Source organism: Oxyura jamaicensis, chromosome Z (genome assembly GCF_011077185.1).
Source record: "Oxyura jamaicensis isolate SHBP4307 breed ruddy duck chromosome Z, BPBGC_Ojam_1.0, whole genome shotgun sequence".
Taxonomy (NCBI): domain Eukaryota; kingdom Metazoa; phylum Chordata; class Aves; order Anseriformes; family Anatidae; genus Oxyura; species Oxyura jamaicensis.
Window position 1 is genome coordinate 7,632,651 of NC_048926.1, and position 19,545 is coordinate 7,652,195.

At 39.0% G+C, this 19,545-nt stretch overlaps 1 long non-coding RNA gene across 1 annotated transcript; it reads right to left on the reverse strand.

Annotated features, from left to right (window-relative positions):
• Positions 1-3,890: 3,890 nt before the first annotated feature.
• LOC118155666 lies at positions 3,891-18,018 on the reverse strand. Its single transcript, XR_004745945.1, has 3 exons — positions 17,786-18,018; positions 16,330-16,333; positions 3,891-3,901 (listed from the first exon to the last, which is right to left on the reverse strand). It is a non-coding gene; the product is annotated as an uncharacterized LOC118155666 (long non-coding RNA).
• Positions 18,019-19,545: the final 1,527 nt, after the last annotated feature.

The following is a 19,545-nucleotide window of genomic DNA, read 5'->3' on the forward strand; positions in this document are numbered from 1 at the left end:
ATTAGAGATCCCCAGATGGAAGATGCTATAAAAAGAGCGCTAAGTTTGAAGAATATTCATTTGAACATTGACAGACAGCAAGAGAACTCTATTCCAGGCCGTGGGCCAAATTGTGCTATGAGATTCACTGCTCTAAGTCCCCTGAGTCATCAACACTCTCAATGTTTTGAGTCTTGCATTTTTCCCCACAGGTCTATCTTCTACTTCAGACTAATTAATCCTATTTTTTTTTTTTTTTTCCTTTCTCAGTAATCCCAAATTCTCTTCCTTTCCCTTCAGGTTAAAAACCAACCCAAAAACAAACAAACATACACAAAAACATAATATATTCCCTAATTTGAACAAGTGTCAATCAAAAATAAATAAGTAAATAAATAAATAAATAAATAGATCCTCATACATGGTTATAATAATTTAGTTTCACTGAAATCAATGTAACACAATTTTAACCAGTAAGAAATCTGACCCATAAATAAATGTAGTAACACTGAAAACCTATTTTACTGAAACACCAAAGGAATTCTCTTTTAGGAATCTGCTACCAATATGTTTATGTATCATATGGGCCTGCTTAATTCAGTATTTCAGAATTTGCATCTTTTTCTACTCCTATACTGTTCTTTTGCAAAACAACTTCGTTCACCTTGTAGTTTAAGATACATTGCTGTTCTACAATTTGTGCTGAAAGCTATGTGGCCATCCTTAAAGTCTCTCCTTTTTAGTTAAGCTGGAATTCAAATATGAGTGCATACCAATCATTTCAAATCAGGAATATGAAGTAGGAGTAAATTCTAAGAATAACTTTTGTAGCTGCAGAAATTAAAAGGTTTGTTTGTGTGTTTGTAGTGGCTTTTATTTTTTTCTTTTTTTCTTTTTTTTTCCTCTTCATTACCACTTTTTCTACACACATCTTGTTGTGGTGTTTGAAGTAAATCAAGGAAATTCATAGAATCATAGAATATCCTGAGTTGGAAGGGACCCATACGGATCATCAAATCCAACTCCTTGCACTGCACAGGTCTACCCAAAAGTTTAGACCATGTGACTAAGTGCACAGTCCAATCGCTTCTTAAATTCAGACAAGCTTGATGCAGTGACTACTTCACTGGGGAGCCTGTTCCAGTGCGCAGCCACCCTCTCAGTGAAGAACCTCCTCCTGATGTCTAGTTTAAACTTCCCCTGCCTCAGCTTAACCCCGTTCCCATAGGTCCTGTCACTGGTGTTTATGGAGAATAGGTCACCCGCCTCTCCACTCCCCCTCGCGAGGAAGTTGTAGACCACAATGAGGTCTCCTTTCAGCCTCCTCTTCTCCAGGCTGAACAGGCCCAGTGACCTCAGCCGCTTCTCATATGTTTTCCTCTCCAGGCCCTTCACCATCTTCATTGCCCTCCTCTGGACACTCTCCAACAGTTGAATGTCCTTTTTGTACTGTGGTGCCCAGAACTGCACGCAGTACTCGAGGTGAGGCCACACTTGCGCAGAGTAGAGAGGGACAATCACTTCCCTCGACCGACTAGCAATGCACCCCAGGGTATGGTTGGCCCTTGTGGCTGCCAGGGCACTCTGCTGGCTCATATTCAACTTGCTGTCAACCACGACTCCTAGATCCCTCTCTGTGGGGCTGCTCTCCAGCGTCTCGTCACCCAGTCTGTACTGTAGCCAAAGTTGCCCCATCACAGGTGCAGGACCCAGCACTTGCTTTTGTTTATCTTCATGTGGTTGGTGATTGCCCAGTTCTCCAATCTGTCCAGATCTCTCTGCAAGGCCTTTGCACCCTCATCCGAGTCTACAACTCCTCCAAGTTTGGTGTCATCGGCAAATTTGTTCAAAACACCTTCTAGTCCTACATCCAAATCCTTTATAAAAGCATTGAAGAGGACTGGCCCTAGAATGGAGTCTTGAGGGACCCCACTAGTGACTATCTGCCAGCCTGATGTGGCCCCATTTACCACAACCCTTTGAGCCCTGCCCGTCAGCAAATTGCTCACCCATTGTATGATGTTTTTGTTAAGTTGTATGCTGAACATTTTGTCCAGTAGGACCCTATGGGAAATCGTGTCAAAAGCCTTGCTGAAATCCAAAAAGATCACATCAGCTGGTTTACCTTGATCGACTAGACCGGTGATCTTATCATAAAAGGAAGTCAGATTTGTTAGGCAGGACCTACCCCTCATGAACGCATGTTGACTGGGACCAATGACTGCATTGTCCCCCAGGTGCACTTCAATAACTTCAAGAATCATCTTCTCTGTAATTTTACCAGGCACTGAAGTGACAGGCCTGTAATTGCTAGGGTCTTCTTTCTTACCCTTCTTGAAAATTGGCACAGTATTTGCCAGCTTCCAGTCTACTGGGACCTCTCCAGATTCCCAAGATTGTTGAAAAATAGAGAGAGGTCCCGCAATGGCATCAGCCAGCTCTTTAAGCACCCTGGGATGAATCCCATCCGGACCTATGGACTTGTATGGATTCAGGTGGAGCAGCAAATCCCACACACATTCAGGGTTGGTTGGGAGTTTGTCATTCCCACCATCACGGTCATCCAGCTCAGGGCACTCTGGGTCCTGAAGCCCATCATCAGCGTTGAAGACAGAGGCGAAGAAGGCATTAAATGTCTCTGCTTTGCCTACGTCATTGTCTCTGAGGAGACCTTCCCCATCAACCTATGTTTTCTTTGGTTCTCCTTCTTCTGTTCACATATCTTAAACTTTTTTGTTGTCTCCTACAAACATGGCCAGCTTCAACTCAATTGAATCTCTATCTTTCAGTATGAGGCCACTGAGTGGAATAGATGTTATTCAAGCTTTGACCCCTGAAATAAACCAGTACTCCTGATGTGACTTAGGAAGAGATTTGTCTACTTTAAACTCTGCAGTCCAAAAGGTGCACCTCCACCATGAGGTAGTTGTCTAATTTGTCTTGGTTGTCAGTGATGAATAATAAGCTCTTCCGTTTTAATGTCCTCCCTTTGGGCCATTCATTAGGGTCAATAGCCTCCCAAGGTTTGCCACAGTGTCTGAGTGACCAGCTTAGAACTGATATTCATGTATTACCCATCTGGGCCAATTTGGTTAAGTATATCCCATACTACATAGGTAGAGCTTTCAGTGATGTATATAGTAAGAGAATTCTGTCTTTTGGTTTTGCAATCTTAACTTCTGACCAACATATATCCTTGATATCCTGAAGACATATATCTGGTCTAATGGGAGACAGAAGCTACTTACATAAATTTCATATATATTGCCTTATTGATTTTTTTTTTTAAGTAAAATTTAATGTTACATTTATGTTCAACATGTGTTGATTTATTATGTAACATTCTGTTTAATATTGTGTCTGAAATATGTGGTTAGGGAAATCTAACCACGTGAAAAATCATACCTCAATGACATCTGGAAAAATCAAAAAGAAAAATCAAACCAGGTAGTGGAGACAGTCTAGGATTTTTCTAGTGCATTGTTCTTTTTGTTTCCTTTTTTTTTATTATTTTTATTTTTTATTTAGCCTGACAAATTCAAGCTATAGAAAAAAATGATTGAACATGATCTGACTCCAAATAATAATAATAATAATGATAAAAATAAAAATTACGTGGGAGAAGTGGAGAACAAAAATGTTCAGCAAAAATGAGTGAGCAGCAGATTGGAAGTATGAACAAACCTGTCCAATGTCAGAGTATGCCAATTTCTTGAAGATGACAGATGGTAGAATATTCTTTTACTGCACTCTGCAGAAATGCACAATAAAGCAAAACACACCTCCTTCCCCTCCATCCTCTAGCAGGTCATTACTAGATTTTTTGAGACATTACACCCATCCTCCCTTAGTTTTCCTTGACTTATTTTATTTTGCATCATTTCTCCTATCAATGATTCTGTATTTCTTTTTTCTCCTCCTTCTGTTAATGCCAAAATGTTGGTGCTTTGATTCTGTTCCCTACTACTGCAGTTCTTTAATATATTCAAAAAAATAAGTTTTGTTAATGAAAACTTTCATCGAAATAGTGAATGTCAACAGCTAAGGAAAGCATTTTAATTTTTAATGTTGTCCGTACTAATGTTTTCATGTTCCTGAGATGACGGATTCTCTTTGGAGATAACTACCTTAGTCACATGCACACACTACCAATCTTTTATTATCTTTCTTCTCAGATGGTCTTACTCATAAGCATTTAATAAAACTCTTTCACTGCTCTTTCACTCTTTCACTGGACATCATACAATTCCCCTCAGGGGACAGATAGGGGATGGCTAAGTTAATGAATAAAACACTGTCCAGGAACATTCATAAGCACTAGAACATGATTACTGATACTACTAAATAGTGAGAACAGTCTCTGACATGGTTTTGTTTTATGACAATCATCAGTCTTCAAAGCTATTCCATGGCATGGTTTGGGCATTTCACAGAATCACAGAATCACAAAATATCCTGTGCTGGATTGGATCCAAAAGGATCATCAAGTCCAACTTGTTGTTCCACACAGGACCACCCAAAACCCAAACCCTGTGTCTGAGAGCGTTGTTCAAACACTTCTTGAACTCCAGCAAGCTAGGTGCCATGACTACTGCCATGGGGACCATGCTCTAGTGTCCAACCACTCTCATTTCATGACATTCAGACTCAGCATCAAGGACTGAATGTTTAATTTACTTGTATTGACATAGCCCAGGGTCTTCTAAATGTGTTTGACTAATAAGAGTTCTGGAGCACATCCACATAGAAAGCTATGGGATGCACGCACAGAAACACAGGAGCTAAAGCAGAGAGAACTGAGGAAATGCTTAGGTTTTCCTGCATGTATGGCTAGGAACAGCTTGTATCCTCAAATGACCAACACATTGCTTTGACTGGAAAACATGCTTTCTTTTTGCTTTTCATGCTTTTTCTCCATTTTGTCTATCTTCTGCCTTTCAAAAGTAAGTTGTTCAGGTCAGGGACTATATTTCAATATGTTTATGACTAAGTCTTAATAAAAAGCAACATACCTCTACAGAAGTTAACGGAGCTATGACAATTCACTTAATTTAAAGACCTTGATCTTGACCTCTCGTTGCCAAAATAATAGAGTTTTTGATGCAAATAAAGTGATCCTTCTGAAGGTACTTATGGAGAAGTTTGCAGTAGAATTCATCTTATTGTTCTTCACCTTGTTTAGCAAGAAAACACCACCCTTCTCAAAAATATATATATATATTTGTTAGATTTTGCTCAATGACTAATTTGAAGAGCTCTATAACTCCTTTTAATAACAAAGTAGCTCTTCAAGATGGATTGCCATTTCTTTCTTTCAGCAGAATAATAGGACTTTAACAAAAAATCAGAGAAAAAAGGGGAGAGAGAACACTTGCTGGAGGATTTCAAAGAATATCGTGCTTGTAAACTAGATTGGGGAGAACAAATGAAACATAGTTGTACAATAAACACATTAAAAAGTTGCCACATAAACAAAGACATTTTTTATTTGTTTGTTTTCCTACTTCTTGTGTTATCCATGGCCTGTCTGGAGGCAAAGAGACTGACACTTGTAATATCCTCCCTCTCAAGCCGTCTGTCGGCTGGGAAATAATGAAGGGAACTGAGCTTGTTTCAGCAGAGATCAAGATTTCTAATGGGAAACTGGTGATGGAGATTGTCTGAGTGCTTGTGCCCTGAGCATGGATGAGTTAGTCAATGTCAAAACATAAACCATCACTCAGGGAATGTGGATAAACTTGTTTGGGTCCAGAGCTGCATGCCGTGTTGAGAAAACTCCATCATGTGCTTTTTTTTTGTTAGTTTGACTGTTTGTTTTTTTCTTAAATATTATTATTTTTAAACAAATCATTTGCTTTTATAAATGTGCAGTGATAATGAAGATAATGAAGTCTTTGTCACCGTTTTGATATGTGAGACATCTGGATTATACAGGAATCCCATATGGACTGTTTGTATGTTCTGCATATTATTTGTGCAATCTGTAGTGTATCTTGCTAACTCCAGTTGTGGTTAGATGGAGATTTACTATCAGCCTTAAGAGAAGATGGATTAGGCTAATGATAAAAAGTTTGAAATTTCATATAAAGTAAGCATCATGACATATTATTTCTCTTTCCCCTGCCTGCTTTGTCTACTGAGACTGAAAGCTGTTTGGAACTGCAATTGCTTCTTATTAGGAATTTGCACAGTGTCAGCAAGTGAGACTTTAATCTGACCTGTATTCTCCAAATTCTGTTGTAATATATATAAGTACATGCTTTGCAATACGTCACTGGTCATTACTGAGAACAAGAGAAAGACAATCTTCTCTTACAAATGGCTTAAGTAGTTGATCCTGCCTTGAGGAAAGAACTACATGGATTACACACCCTCTTAAGACCCTTTGCAATCCTATTTTTTCAGTGACTCTATCTAATACATAATCAGCTGGCATTAAGCCATTTGGAATCTAAAGTAGGACTCCTTCCCTGTACAAGGGTGTGGGGGTAGGTCCACAAGAAAAAGGAAAAAAAAGAAAAAAAGGAAAAAAAGAAAAAAGAAAAAAGAAACACCTTTATTTCTAGATTGTTTAAAAAAAAAAAAAAAAAAAAAAAAAAAAAAAAAAGACTCCTGAGTCAGATGTTGTTCAGAAGCAGCCTTTTGGACTGAATCCATTTCCAGTTGTACATCTGTTGTTCTTTATTCCATAGAATATGTTTCAGATATAAAAATCACTTGCTGTGACTTTGGGTAGGAAGGCATGTGTCAGAAAGAAAAGCACAGGGAAAGCACACTTGTCTTTTGAAGACAGTAATAATAACTAAAAGATTCTGTAAGTCACTAATGTCACTGTCATAGTTACAGAGACAATTTTGTCTGTGTTCCCTTTATAGTCTCCTCACATGCTTTGCTTTGGGTAAAGCATGTGTTTTGCATGCATTCTGTAGTTTCTAGGTGGCATTTTGTTTCCCCAGCTCTAGACCAAGCTAAAGACACAATATTTGATCTGCATCATCTATCTGCTGCTTTCAAATTTTGTGTGAAGATCAGTACATTTTCTTTTAAATTGTCTAATCAGAGCTATGTAGTGATGAAGAGGTATCTGCAAACAAGTAGAAAAAATAATTAGAAAAATAAATATAAAATAATAACAGGTATGTCTAGATCTGCCTAAGCTCTTATTTCATCTCTTAGGTGGGTTAGAGGCCTCCAATTTTAAGTTACAGGAAAAAAAATGTGCTTCTCTATTACTTGAAAAAATATAGAAGATGTGGTAGGCAAGCCTTACAGAGAGTATTCTCCCTCCTCAATATCACAGATAATTAAAGATAATTTTTCTCAAAACCCTGTCCTCCATTTCTGAGCTTTCATTATCCTATGCAACAACAAAAGGCTTTGTTTGAAATCTAAGATGTGAAGCTTTCCCTTTGACTAAGACTGTTTTTTTTTTTTTTTTTTTTTTTTTTTTGTGCTGGTCAGACTATGCTATGACCTTGCATGTTCATGGGTCATTACTGTAAGCTGTTTGGTATTTGAACTCAATCTCTCCTACTGGCTCATGAGCCCTGATTCTGCATCTGCAGATATAGAATCTCTCTCTTATCTTAGCTCTAGCTCAAAAAACTTACACAACAGAGCACACTATGAGCTCTGTTATTCATTCAGTGCACCTGCATCTTTGTGACCAGGCACTTCGCTGTCCTCCGGAAGAGACAGAGACATTTACTATGGAAAATTAAAGCAAACATCATGAAATTATCAGATGTTAATCATTCTTTACAGACACTGATATGTATTCTGTATTACTATAACATGTGATCTTGCTTTTTTTTCCAGTCCCTCTGGTGTGACATTTTGAGTAAGAAGTCCGGCAATGTATGAGTTGTTTGCTTATTAATTTATTTATTTTTCACATCCATTTAGCAGTTTATCTTGCTAAGTACAGTTCCTCTCTGTCAGGGGCTTCTCAGAGGTCTGAAAGTTCAACCACAACCCCTGCAGGATAAGTCTTACATCCTCTTCTGTGCTTTGTGAATTGCTGGAAACTCTCTCATCCTTCATCTAATAATAAATAATTGCAATAATTAGTATTATTAATAATGCAAGATCTCAGAGGGCACAAGCACTGGTAAAACAGAGTATCCAAAAGATTTCTGTGAGCATAAAAATGCTGCCCGCCCTCCCCCCCCCCCCCAGGAAATAAAATAATCAGAGGGAAATATATTGAAACCAATGTAACTATGTAACTTTGGGAGAAATGTGGTGTTTCTAAAATGCTTTTGGTGCTTTGTGAAACAAACAACAAAAAATCCCACTAATTATCACATTTGTTAATTATTTGTTAGGTACTAAAACTAGTCAGGCTAATGAATGATTTTTAATTATCAGATCTTTAGGTTGCCTACTTGTAAAAAGTTTGGTGGATTACATTCAGTTTCAGACTGGAAAAGTCACAGAGCACAAACCCAGCACAGTGAACACTTCTTTCTACCATGCTATCTATAAACTGTAGACCAAATAAGTCCAAGCAATTAATTTTCTTTATTTTGCTGCCTGCCAGAAATTCTTCAGCATGGAACTCATTCTGTCCAGAATATCATTGTCCAGACTATCTTGAGTGTCTGAGTGTAACTGGTCAGCTTTGGACATCTATGCCTTGAATTTCATCCAATAGAAGTGGGTACAAAATTTTACCTTCAAGGTCAAACCAATCTCTTCTATAAAGCATTCTAGAAGAAAAACTGCTTCATAAATTTGGAAATTTCCATGAAGTTCATGTTCATGCAGCCTCCCCAGTCTTTTCAGTGGTCACAGCCCTTCATTCACTACCTTTGGTATTCCTGCACACAGGATAAAACATGCCCCAAAGAGGAAAGCACATATCAGGCCTAAGTAGATTCAACAGAGTCTACAGGCCCACAGATGATTACTGTAAGTTGGTTTCAGTCTCATGAACACATGGAGAGACGGAAGACAGAATAGGTCTTGGAACGTAAGGCAGCACTGGGAGGAAGGAGGAGGAAGGCAGCAATCTTCTTGGGTTTTGGTTAGGAGCAGAAGTGTGGTGCTCCTTCTGTTCTGGCTCACAAAACAAGGCAGGAATCAAGAAACCTCCAAAGCCAAATAAATAAATAAATAAATAAATAAATAAATAAATAAATAAATAAAAAGGAGTTGCACCCTTAGTACCCAGCCTAACTGTGCTTTGATGTCATGCTGCATCTATGAATCCTAACCCCACTAACCCCATCCCCCCATCCTCCCCTCTGCACTCCTGTGAGACCTCTTTTACAGTATAAACTCCTATTTCACCTGGTGAAGTGAAATGGGCCTGATTGTCAACTTTTCTGGGCTGGTGAGGTTTTTATGAAATTAGACATATTTGTCTTGATGTTTAGTAGAGAGCATGAAATTCAAATATGTGTGTTTGGCATTCCACAGGCCAGCGCTTTAATATTCAATGACATAACTTCATTGCAGTTTTGACAACACTATATAGGAGTTGTGCTTACCATTGAAAATTAAAGCCACTGAAAGAGTTGACAACAGCAGAATTGTGAATGCTTCCAGGCTCCTGAAGTGATTGTTATTCCAGTTTGTCTAGAAGTGCTTATTGTGTTTGTAATACCGTCAGTTCCACTTAAGGGCTACTTGAAGTCAATGCAATACAGGTAAGTATTACAGAAATCTTTGTTTCTTCCTGAACATTTATATATCTGTGGTTCATTTGCATTTTCATTTGCCCATATGTATATTGATAAGATTATTGCTTCAATTCTTATCCAGGGCTAGTTTTTATATCTGTCTACCCTATCTGCCAAGATTCTTACCTGATCCTTGTCTCCCTTGTATTTTAGCACCTCAGAATCACTCACAGGCTTTTATCTTTGGTTCTGAGGGAGGGAAGTGCTGTCTGTGTTCCAGAAATTGGAGATTTGTATTCAAGTCCACGAGTTATGAAAACTCTCTATCCTAATTTCCTGTATATGATAGTTACATATCTTGCAATGGTTTCTGCAGTGCAAAGGGAGTGTGTACTGAGCTTCCAAACTCTGGTCTAAAACTAATAGCAGTGTAAGACATAAAAATCAACCTTCAAAACATAATGAATTCCAAAGTAATGCAACTATAGAGCTACAAAATTGATACGCCTAAAATTCAGGGAATTAAGAGTTTTGCTTTTCACAGTGATTTTAACATGCATATCACAAAGCAAAATTGTTTGCTCAGTTATACTTTGCTGATCTCATTTCTTCATATTGTATAATGTAAGATCTCTATACTGATATAAAGGAGCAAGCTTAAATTTATCCTTAACCAATCTCAGGCATGTGAAACACCCCGTCTTATCTCCACCATAACTTGCAGTTCAATGCAAAGATTTCCTGACAGAGATTATTTCTCAAGAGTGGCATTAAGACATAACCCATGATCCTTTGAGCCATACAAGCCCAAACCTTTTTAGAAATGAGTCTGCAAGCTGACTTTCTCATTTTCAGTAAATCTATCCCCTATAGGCCTTGAGGCCCTCAAGGGCAATGGTCAGGTGTCGTAGAGTAAGACGGTTGCCCAGATCCCTCTATTAGGAAAAGCAGAGCTTTCAATTGACTTGGCAGCTCTGATGGCATATGCACACTGAGGCTCCTAATTTTGAATGCAAAAGTTCTCACTAACTTAATTTAAACTCTTTAAAATCTCAATGAAAACAAAACAAAACAAAACAAAACAAAACAAACAAACAAAAAAGGATTAATAGGATTAATACACATAGGTTGTGTGAAACACACATTGAAGTAAAGGTATAAAGGTATGTGAGTCCTTTCTACCTGGATATGCTTGCAGCATTAGTACCACAGGAAAACAGGGACTTTCTGCTCATGAAGTAGTTACCTCAGATAGTAGGTTTTATATATTAAATTAAAAGAGAAAAATATTTTCTCTTTCTGATTCTCACCAAAGCTGGAAGATCCATGGAAAAAGAAAAGAAAAAGGAAAAGGGAAAGAGAAGAAGAAAAGGAAAAAAAAAAAAAATAAAAATAAAAAAGGAAAGGAAAAAAAGAAAAAAAAGAAGAATTTTTTTTTTTAAAAAAAAGAAAAAGGAAAAAAAAAAAAGAAAAAAAGAATTGAAGAGAAGGAAAAAGAAAAAGAAGGAAAAAAAAAAAAAAAAAGAAAAAGAAAAAGAGAGAAGAAAGAAGAAAAATATGTTATACATTACTGAATAACCTGTCCCAAGAAAATATTCTTTCTTAAACCCTCAACGATGGCAATTGGAAAGTACTTATAATTCTAGGTATTCATCTTCTCCAAGTCTGTGCCTCATCCTTTGAATCTTGATGGAGACTCTCCATCTTGAATCTGTGGCTTGGACATGCTCCAGCCCTTTAGCCTTAAGAAATATTTCATTTTTTGTTATTTCTAGTCTTATTATTCCTTTCCATAAGAAGCTGGTCTCTTGTTCCTCACTACAGATGATCTCCATGCCAAGGTCTTGCTTTCCCAAACACTGATTTGTGCACAGTCAAAGAGTCTGAAATGGTCTTCAGGCATGAAAAGTACTTATGATTCGCCAGCCACAGATAACTCAAACCTAGATATTTTAAATCATTTTGTGAAAAAAATAAAATAAATAAAATAAAATAAATGAAATAAAATAAAATAAAATAAAATAAAATATTCTGCTCTGAGAGAGAGATGCATTTCAGCCCAGAGAAATTTCCCCTATTCCCCAAAGTTTTTGTTAAAGTCTAAAGGTGCTGAGGCTACCCTGTGAGGGTCTTATTCAGAATTTAGCCAGAAAATACTCTCATGAAAAACACTGGAGCTCTATGCAGCACATTATCAAGTTCAGAGGAGATGAACTCTAGGCTTACTGCTCTTTTGTGAACATCCCTCTGGAGACTTTAATAAAACTTGGAGCATCGGAAATCCTGTGATTTCAATCAATGTATTTCTAAAAATATCTTAACAGGAATTGGACATTATTTCCACTTGTTGATGTAAGAATTGCTCACATGGATTTCACTTTCTTTTTCTCTGTCAATCTCCTCCCAGTGGTTTTATGGACTTATTTGAAATCATCTTGATAAAAAACTAGGAGTCTATCAAATCTTGCTTTCTTTTTTTTTTTTCCTTTTTTTTTCCTGTTCAGAAACTTAATGTGGTTGTAGCGCAGAAAAAGGAAATAGATTCACATCTCACTGTAATGCTGGGTCCAGTGCTGGACTTCCCCATAAAAGGAGACACAGAGATATTAGGCTACAAAAAGGGTGAATAGAGGCTGTGAGAGCTGAGAATGATCAACCAGTACCATGGAAGGCTCGGGGAGATCTTATCCATGTATGTAGATACCTTGGGGAGGATGGTGAAGTCTAGTGACAGGACAAGAGGACATGGGCACAAATGGAAATACAGGGAATTCCATTTAAACATAGGAATAATTATTTAAGTTGTGGGTGTTGTCAACAAGTTGCCCAGAGAGGGTGTAAAGTCTCCATCTTTGAGGATGCTTGAATTCCAGCTGGACATAGTCCTGAGCAACCTGAGCAAGTTCACCCTGCTCCAAGCAGTGGGTGGGACTAGAGGGTCTACTGAGATGTATCTCACTTATTCTGTGACTTTAGAATTCTTCCCTGCTTTGAATCGCTAGCACACATGCAGAAAGAAAACAGGTTTCAGCCCACTTGGTTAGGCTGGACATCAGGAAGAGGTTCTTCACCAAGAGGGTGGTTGTACACTGGAACAGGCTCCTCAGTGAAGTAGTCACTGCACCAAGCCTGTCTGATTTTAAGAAGCAATTGGACTGTGCACTTAGTCACATGGTCTGAACTTTTGGGTAGACCTGTGGGGTGCGAGGAGTTGGATTGATGATCCTTATAGGTCCCTTCCAACTCGGGATATTCTATGATCCTATGATTCTATGATTTTCTTGCATTGTGCTATTATTCTGCCAGAATTGTTGTGTCCATCTCTGGGCTCTGGCATCTTTGTGTCCATACAGTTCAGAAATTTGGTGGCCCCCAGCTTTCAGATCCCAACTAGTCGGCTTTTTCCTCTGTGACTTTGTGATAGTTTTTCTTCCTCAGAATCACTGTGTCAACATATCTTTCCTGAATTTCTTTTTTGTTTTGTTTTAAATTCTTCTTTCAATCAGCTTTAGATCCCACTAATGCTACCAGGATTTGAGTCTTAATACTTGTGTAGGGCTTGATCCTATCTCTTGCCTTTAATCCTGTGAGTCATTCTCTCAGCATTAATGATTCCTTCTTGTTAGTTCACATAAGGCATGCAGGATTGGGCTCAATTCAAAACTCACATATAAATCCTGAAATGTTCAGGACAGAGTCCTATGAATTAGCAGAATGTATTTCATGAGTAAAGGCTGAGTAAACGGTTGGCAAATATATGAGAAGTCTTCTAGGAATATCTGAGCAGTCTTACTGGTTTCAGACTGTTCTCAGAGGAGCTACTTGTCATGAATTCTAGTCAGCAAGATTGCATTTGTATTTCATGTTGGTACATGCATGGTGCTTATGGAAGAAAAAGATGCCTCTTCTGACACCAATCTCCACGGCTTTGGTTTCCTGTCCAAACACTGACATGTTGACAGATATAAAGCTCTCTATTTCTCAGGCAATATTGTTCTGATCATGATGGTTTTGACGAAATTCCAGCTTTATCCCCAATTCATTTTATTTTTATCATGGCGATCGCTTCCTAGTTTCCCTCAGATTACTTAGTAGCTCAGCATCAATAGAGAGTAGTACTAAAGGGAATACACTTTAGTGCTTGTACAAAGACCATCCATCATGGAGAGATGGATTTGGGTATTTTTATAGGATTCTCCTCCATGGTTGGCTGAGTGCTGTTCTGCTGCTATCTAACATGGGAGGATTATAGGTGTCTCACTGTTGTACCTGATGCTTTCATATTGCAAAGCAGGGGGGGTTATTAATAGCGATTGTTTTCAGCTGGAGCTTTTAAAGCTTGTAATACCAAGACATAGGCTTGAAAGTTATTAAATGAACTGCCAGTTCTGCAACAGAGATGACAGTGTCTAGCCCTAGGCATTTTTTTTTTTTTTTTTTTTTTTTTTTTTTCCTCAGTTTCTCTGTTTCCCTGACTATGCACACTTTATGCTGAATGTATTTTCACCATAGTACCATAGTGCTCTACTTTAGCAGGCTGCTTTCTAGACAGGATTGCAAACAATGTTAATATTTTCTTAATTATTTTTTTAACCTTTCCCCATCCTTTCTTTGACAATTTATACCCATGGTATCAGCCTCTTTATCATCCTTCAGCTCACTCAGCCTTTCTTGTAGATGATAGATTTCTATGAGGGTCTTCACCCTGAACCTCTTGCCATAAGATAATTATCTGGACGTATTACTCTGTCCTAGAACTTCTTGTCCCTTATTTCCTTTTGCCTCACATACAGAACTCACTCTGATGAATGTGGGAACAGAAAGCTTCACTTTATTTATGCCATGATGGACTTGGAACTATTTAGAGATGAGGTCTTGGGATGATAAAAGATAATATTAAAATATCAGCTCAAATGTAGTTGAATTTAGGAAGGTGAGAGAAAGAGAAAAGCACTGTAAACCTGCAGTACCCCACACATAATGCTGTGTGCAGTTCTATTTAAAGCTAGTAAGAAAACTGGAAAAGATATAGAAGGAAAGAAAAAAGAAAAAAAAAGAAAAAAAGAAAAGAAGAAAAAAAAAAAAAACATGAAAGATCACAGGTATTAAATAGCATCCATGCATGAAAATCCTAAGCCTAAAAAAGAGATGACAGAGAGAAGATATGATAAGGGTCTATGAAATTATTGTTCACTGGACTTTCAAAACATGAACTAAGGCATAAAATGAAACTGGTAGATGGGAATTTATAAATGAACAAAGAGACATACTTCTTGGAACTCTCTGCCACTGCATTTTGTGTATGCTAAATTTTCTATGGGTTTACAAAGAGATAGAATGAAATAATATGAGAGTTATTATGCCCAGAGATGCTGCCACTACATGCTTACCCCCTTCTCATGCAACATTTCTTGCCCTCCAGGTCTTCAACAGAACTGTCCAGAAAATAAATAAATAAATAAATAAATAATAATAATAATAATAAACTAATTTCCATCAGAAACATTATTTCAATTGAAATGCTCTCTGTGTGTGTGCACGCATACATTCGTGTGCATATGCATGTGTTTGAAATACTGTTAAAAGTATCAGTTTGAAATAAATTAGGAAAAAATTCAAACATTATATGTTTTATTTAAACATCTTAATGGAATATTTAAATTTGACATTTTAAAACGTATTTACACTAAGAACAGAACTGTTTTATATGACACATGTAAAAGCACACATACTGACCAAATGATATATGTATACTCTAATAAACTGGTAGACTTGAAAGAGTGTGCTTGTGGATATTTGTTGGGGGCATTTCTAAATGTTTTTTTCAGGTCCCATATTGACATCACATAGCAATTTTTGTTCTCCATGACATTTTGTACAGTAAAGACATTTCATTTGTTTCTGCATCAAAAAATAAAATAAAATAAAATAAAATAAAATAAAATAAAATAAAATAAATTACCATACAATCTTAGCAGGCAGAGATCATAAGGATTTCACAATATTAAAATGTTCCATTTCTCTCCCAGGGAAGGATTATTATCCACAATTACATTGCCTAGTGATTTTCTTCTCTCTCTCTAGTTTTAAAAATCCAAGCAAATGGGTTTACTGAAAAAAATAATAAAATAAAGTAAGCCGTACAACTGCTCAAAGTATTTTTATATAACTTTTTTCCATTTTAAATTGCCATTTAAGCAAAACCAAAATGTTTCTGCAATGTGCTAATTTTGATAAAATTCTCCACGGAAATTTTTCTAAACAGTTCCAGGTGGTAGTGATAGCTGTGTTTACTGCACTTCTGACATTTCCCACTGCAAATACTCTCTTTTGCATGAAATTCCAGACTACATTTTGTTCTAAATTAGAACTTTTAAAAAAAAATGGTTTGGGATCTTTCTGAAAAAATTATATTCTGGACAGTTATATCACATCAACAATAAAGAGAATTATTAACACTTTATTTTTCTTTGATTATGAACTATGGTGACAAGACGAACCGGTCAACTAATACAAACGTGGCAACTCCAGCTGACACCTATATGAAAATATGCCCAGACAGTTTCATTCATTTCCTTATCATTATAAACTTTGTGGAGAAGCCAAATCTCTTCTTATTTGTATTTTTGTTCTCATTCTTACTGAGCAAAAACATTCCACCCTTGCCAGTCAAGCAATCTGCCATGGCAGATTGCTGTGGCTGTGGAGCTGTGGTGAGCCACACGAGCCTCAGGTGAGAAGACTGTTCCCTGAGGTTCTTAAGCTACAAACACTAGGGCAGTACAGATTGTATAGCTACAGATTGTTCTAGAAGAGGGAATACAGTCAGAGTCTGAGACCCCAGAGAGCCTGGCTCAATACTGACTGTGCTGTCAGAAACAGATGCCTGAAGATGAACAGAGTTTAAGCAAGACTGTGATTTGAGCTGGCTCCATCTATGCTCCTCTGTGAAGCTGTGTCTCCGGGAAATTAAAGCTTAAACAAAGATGAAGCTGCAGCTACATAATCACAGGACACAGACCTATCTGCACCCAAGGGAGGATGAGCAATACAGTCTAGCCCTGACACTGTCTAATCTCTTCTTAAAAAGCTCTAGTGCAATGAAGTTTCACAACATTAAGTCTCCATCACAATAAGTAATGACCTGACATTCACTGAATGATTGTATCCCTCTTCCCTTTCCCTTCTGGTCCTTCATGTGAGATGGGGAAATGTTGAGATGGGGAAATGCTTTCGAGGGGCACTGAGAAAATATATGTCTTGGTCAACATCACACAGCAAGTCAGAGCAAAAAGCTGAACCCATTTTGCTTAAGTCCCACCCTCTAATCCTTCCATCCCTTCATAACTGTCTTCCTCAGAAACAAGACTATTATTGTTACATTTTCTTATGCCCTGCTGTTATCAGTTTCTGCCATGAAAGGTTTCACTGGTTTCCATTTGGGCATCCTTACCATGTTCAGGCATGAGTGGCCAATGCCATAGCCCAAAGGAACCCAAGAAGAGTAGGATCTCAGTCACATCATCAGCTGGGAGATGCCAGCCACATTGGGTCTCAGACAACAGATTCGGAATTAACTCTGATTCCTCTGAAACCTTCATCTGAGGCGTTCAGAATGAGATGAAGTAACAGGGTATGAGGAGGGGAAAGGTGAGGCATTTGGTCATTAACAAGATAGCCTCACTTATCACTTACAAATGGAAGTGCAGATAGTAGTTATTAAAATATGTACCATTAGCACAAAAGCTCATTAAAGCGCTGTAATCCTTGTAAGCATTTGTGACTGATACCAATGGAGTTGGCAGTGTGTACAGGCTTTTTCTTTTCTTTTCCCCCCCCTATTTTTTTTTTTTTTTTTTTTGTTAAATGTATCTATAATTGAAAAAGAAACCCGACAGTCGAGGATTTAAATATGTTAAGAGAAAATCCTGGTTTCAGACTAATTAAAAAGGGTATCTCTAAGTCTGTACAAGTGCTTAGGAGTCATGTGCCAATGTTTTTCCCCATCCTTCAATAAATGTGACTGAATTCCCCTGTCTAATAAGAGGTAGCATCAACTAGAATGGTGCTTCTCAGGGCTTTTGTTATTGTTCTTGTTGATACCTGCCACAGCTTCTCCAACCACTTTTGTCTTTTTTTTAGCTCAAGATTTTTTATCTTTCTACGCCTTAAAGTGACACTTCATAGAATGACAGAATCATGGAGTCACAGAATAGTCTGGGTTGGAAGAGACCTCCAAGATCACCAAGTCCAACCTCTGACCTAATGATAAATAGTCCTCCACTAAACAATATCACTAAGCTCTACATCTAAACGTCTTTTAAAGACCTCCAGGGATGGTGACTCAAACACTTCCCTGGGCAGCCCGTTCCAATGCCTAACAACCCTTTCAGTAAAGAAGGTTTTCCTAATATCCAACTTAAACCTCCCCTGGCACAACTTTAGCCCATTCCCCCTCATCCTGTCACCAGGCACGTGGGAGAATAGACCAACCGCCACCTCGCTACAGCCTCCCTTCAGGTACCTGTAGAGTGCAATAAGGTCACCCCTGAGCCTCCTCTTCTCCAGGCTAAACAGTCCCAGCTCACTCAGCCTCTCCTCGTAAGACTTGTTCTCCAGACCCTTCACCAGCTTCGTAGCCCTTCTCTGGACTCGCTCAAGCACCTCCATGTCCTTCTTGTAGCGAGGGGCCCAAAACTGAACGCAGTACTCGAGGTGCAGCCTCACTAGAGCCGATTACAGGGGGACAATCACTTCCCTGGACCTGCTGGCCACGCTGTTTCTTATGCAAGCCAGGATGCTGCTGGCCTTCTTGGCCGCCTGAGCACACTGCTGGCTCATATTCAGCCGACTGTCAACCAGTACCTCCAGGTCCTTCTCTGCCAGGCAGCTTTCTAACCACACATCTCCCAGCCTGTAGCTCTGCTTGGGGTTGTTGTGCCCCAGGTGCAGGACCCGGTACTTGGCCTTGTTGAACTTCATACCGTTGGCCTCGGCCCATCGGTCCAGCCTATCCAGATCCTCCTGCAGAGCCTTCCTACCCTCGAGCAGATCGACACACGCACCTAACTTGGTGTCGTCTGCAAACTTGCTGAGGGTGCACTCGATCCCCTCATCCAGATCATCGATGAAGATGTTAAAGAGGACTGGCCCCAGTACCGAGCCCTGGGGAACTCCACTAGTGACCGGCCTCCAACTGAATTTGACTCCATTCACCACAACTCTCTGGGCCCGGCCATCCAGCGAGCTCTTAACCCAACGAAGTGTGCGCCAGTCCAAGCCATGAGCAGCCAGTTTCCTGAGGAGAATGCTGTGGGGAATGGTGTCAAAAGCTTTACTGAAGTCAAGGTAGACCATGTCCACAGCCTTTCCCTCATCCACTAAGCGTGTCACCTTGTCATAGAAGAAGATCAGGTTCGTCAAGCAGGACCTGCCCTTCATAAACCCATGCTGACTGGGCCTGATCGCCTGCTTGCCCTGCAAGTGCTGCATGATGACGCTCAAGATAATCTGCTCTTGACCTTTCCTGGCACTGATGTTAAACTAACAGGCCTATAGTTTCCCGAATCTACCCTCCTGCCCTTTTTGTAGGTGGGCGTCACGTTTGCTAGCCGCCAGTCAAGTGGGACCTCCCCCGATAGCCAGGACTGCCGATAAATGATGGAAAGCGGCTTGGCCAACTCTTCCGCCAGTTCTCTCAATACCCTCGCGTGGATCCCATCTGGCCCCATTGACTTGCGTACATCCAAATGCTGTAGCAGGTCACCAACCATTTCCTCATGGATTGTGGGGGCCACATTCTGCTCCCCATCCCCTTCCACCAGTGCAGGATTCTGAGCATCCAGAGAACAACTGGTTTTGCTGTTAAAGACTGAGGCAAAGAAGGCGTTAAGCACCTCAGTTTTTTCCTCATCTCTGGTAACTAAGTTTCCCCCCGCAT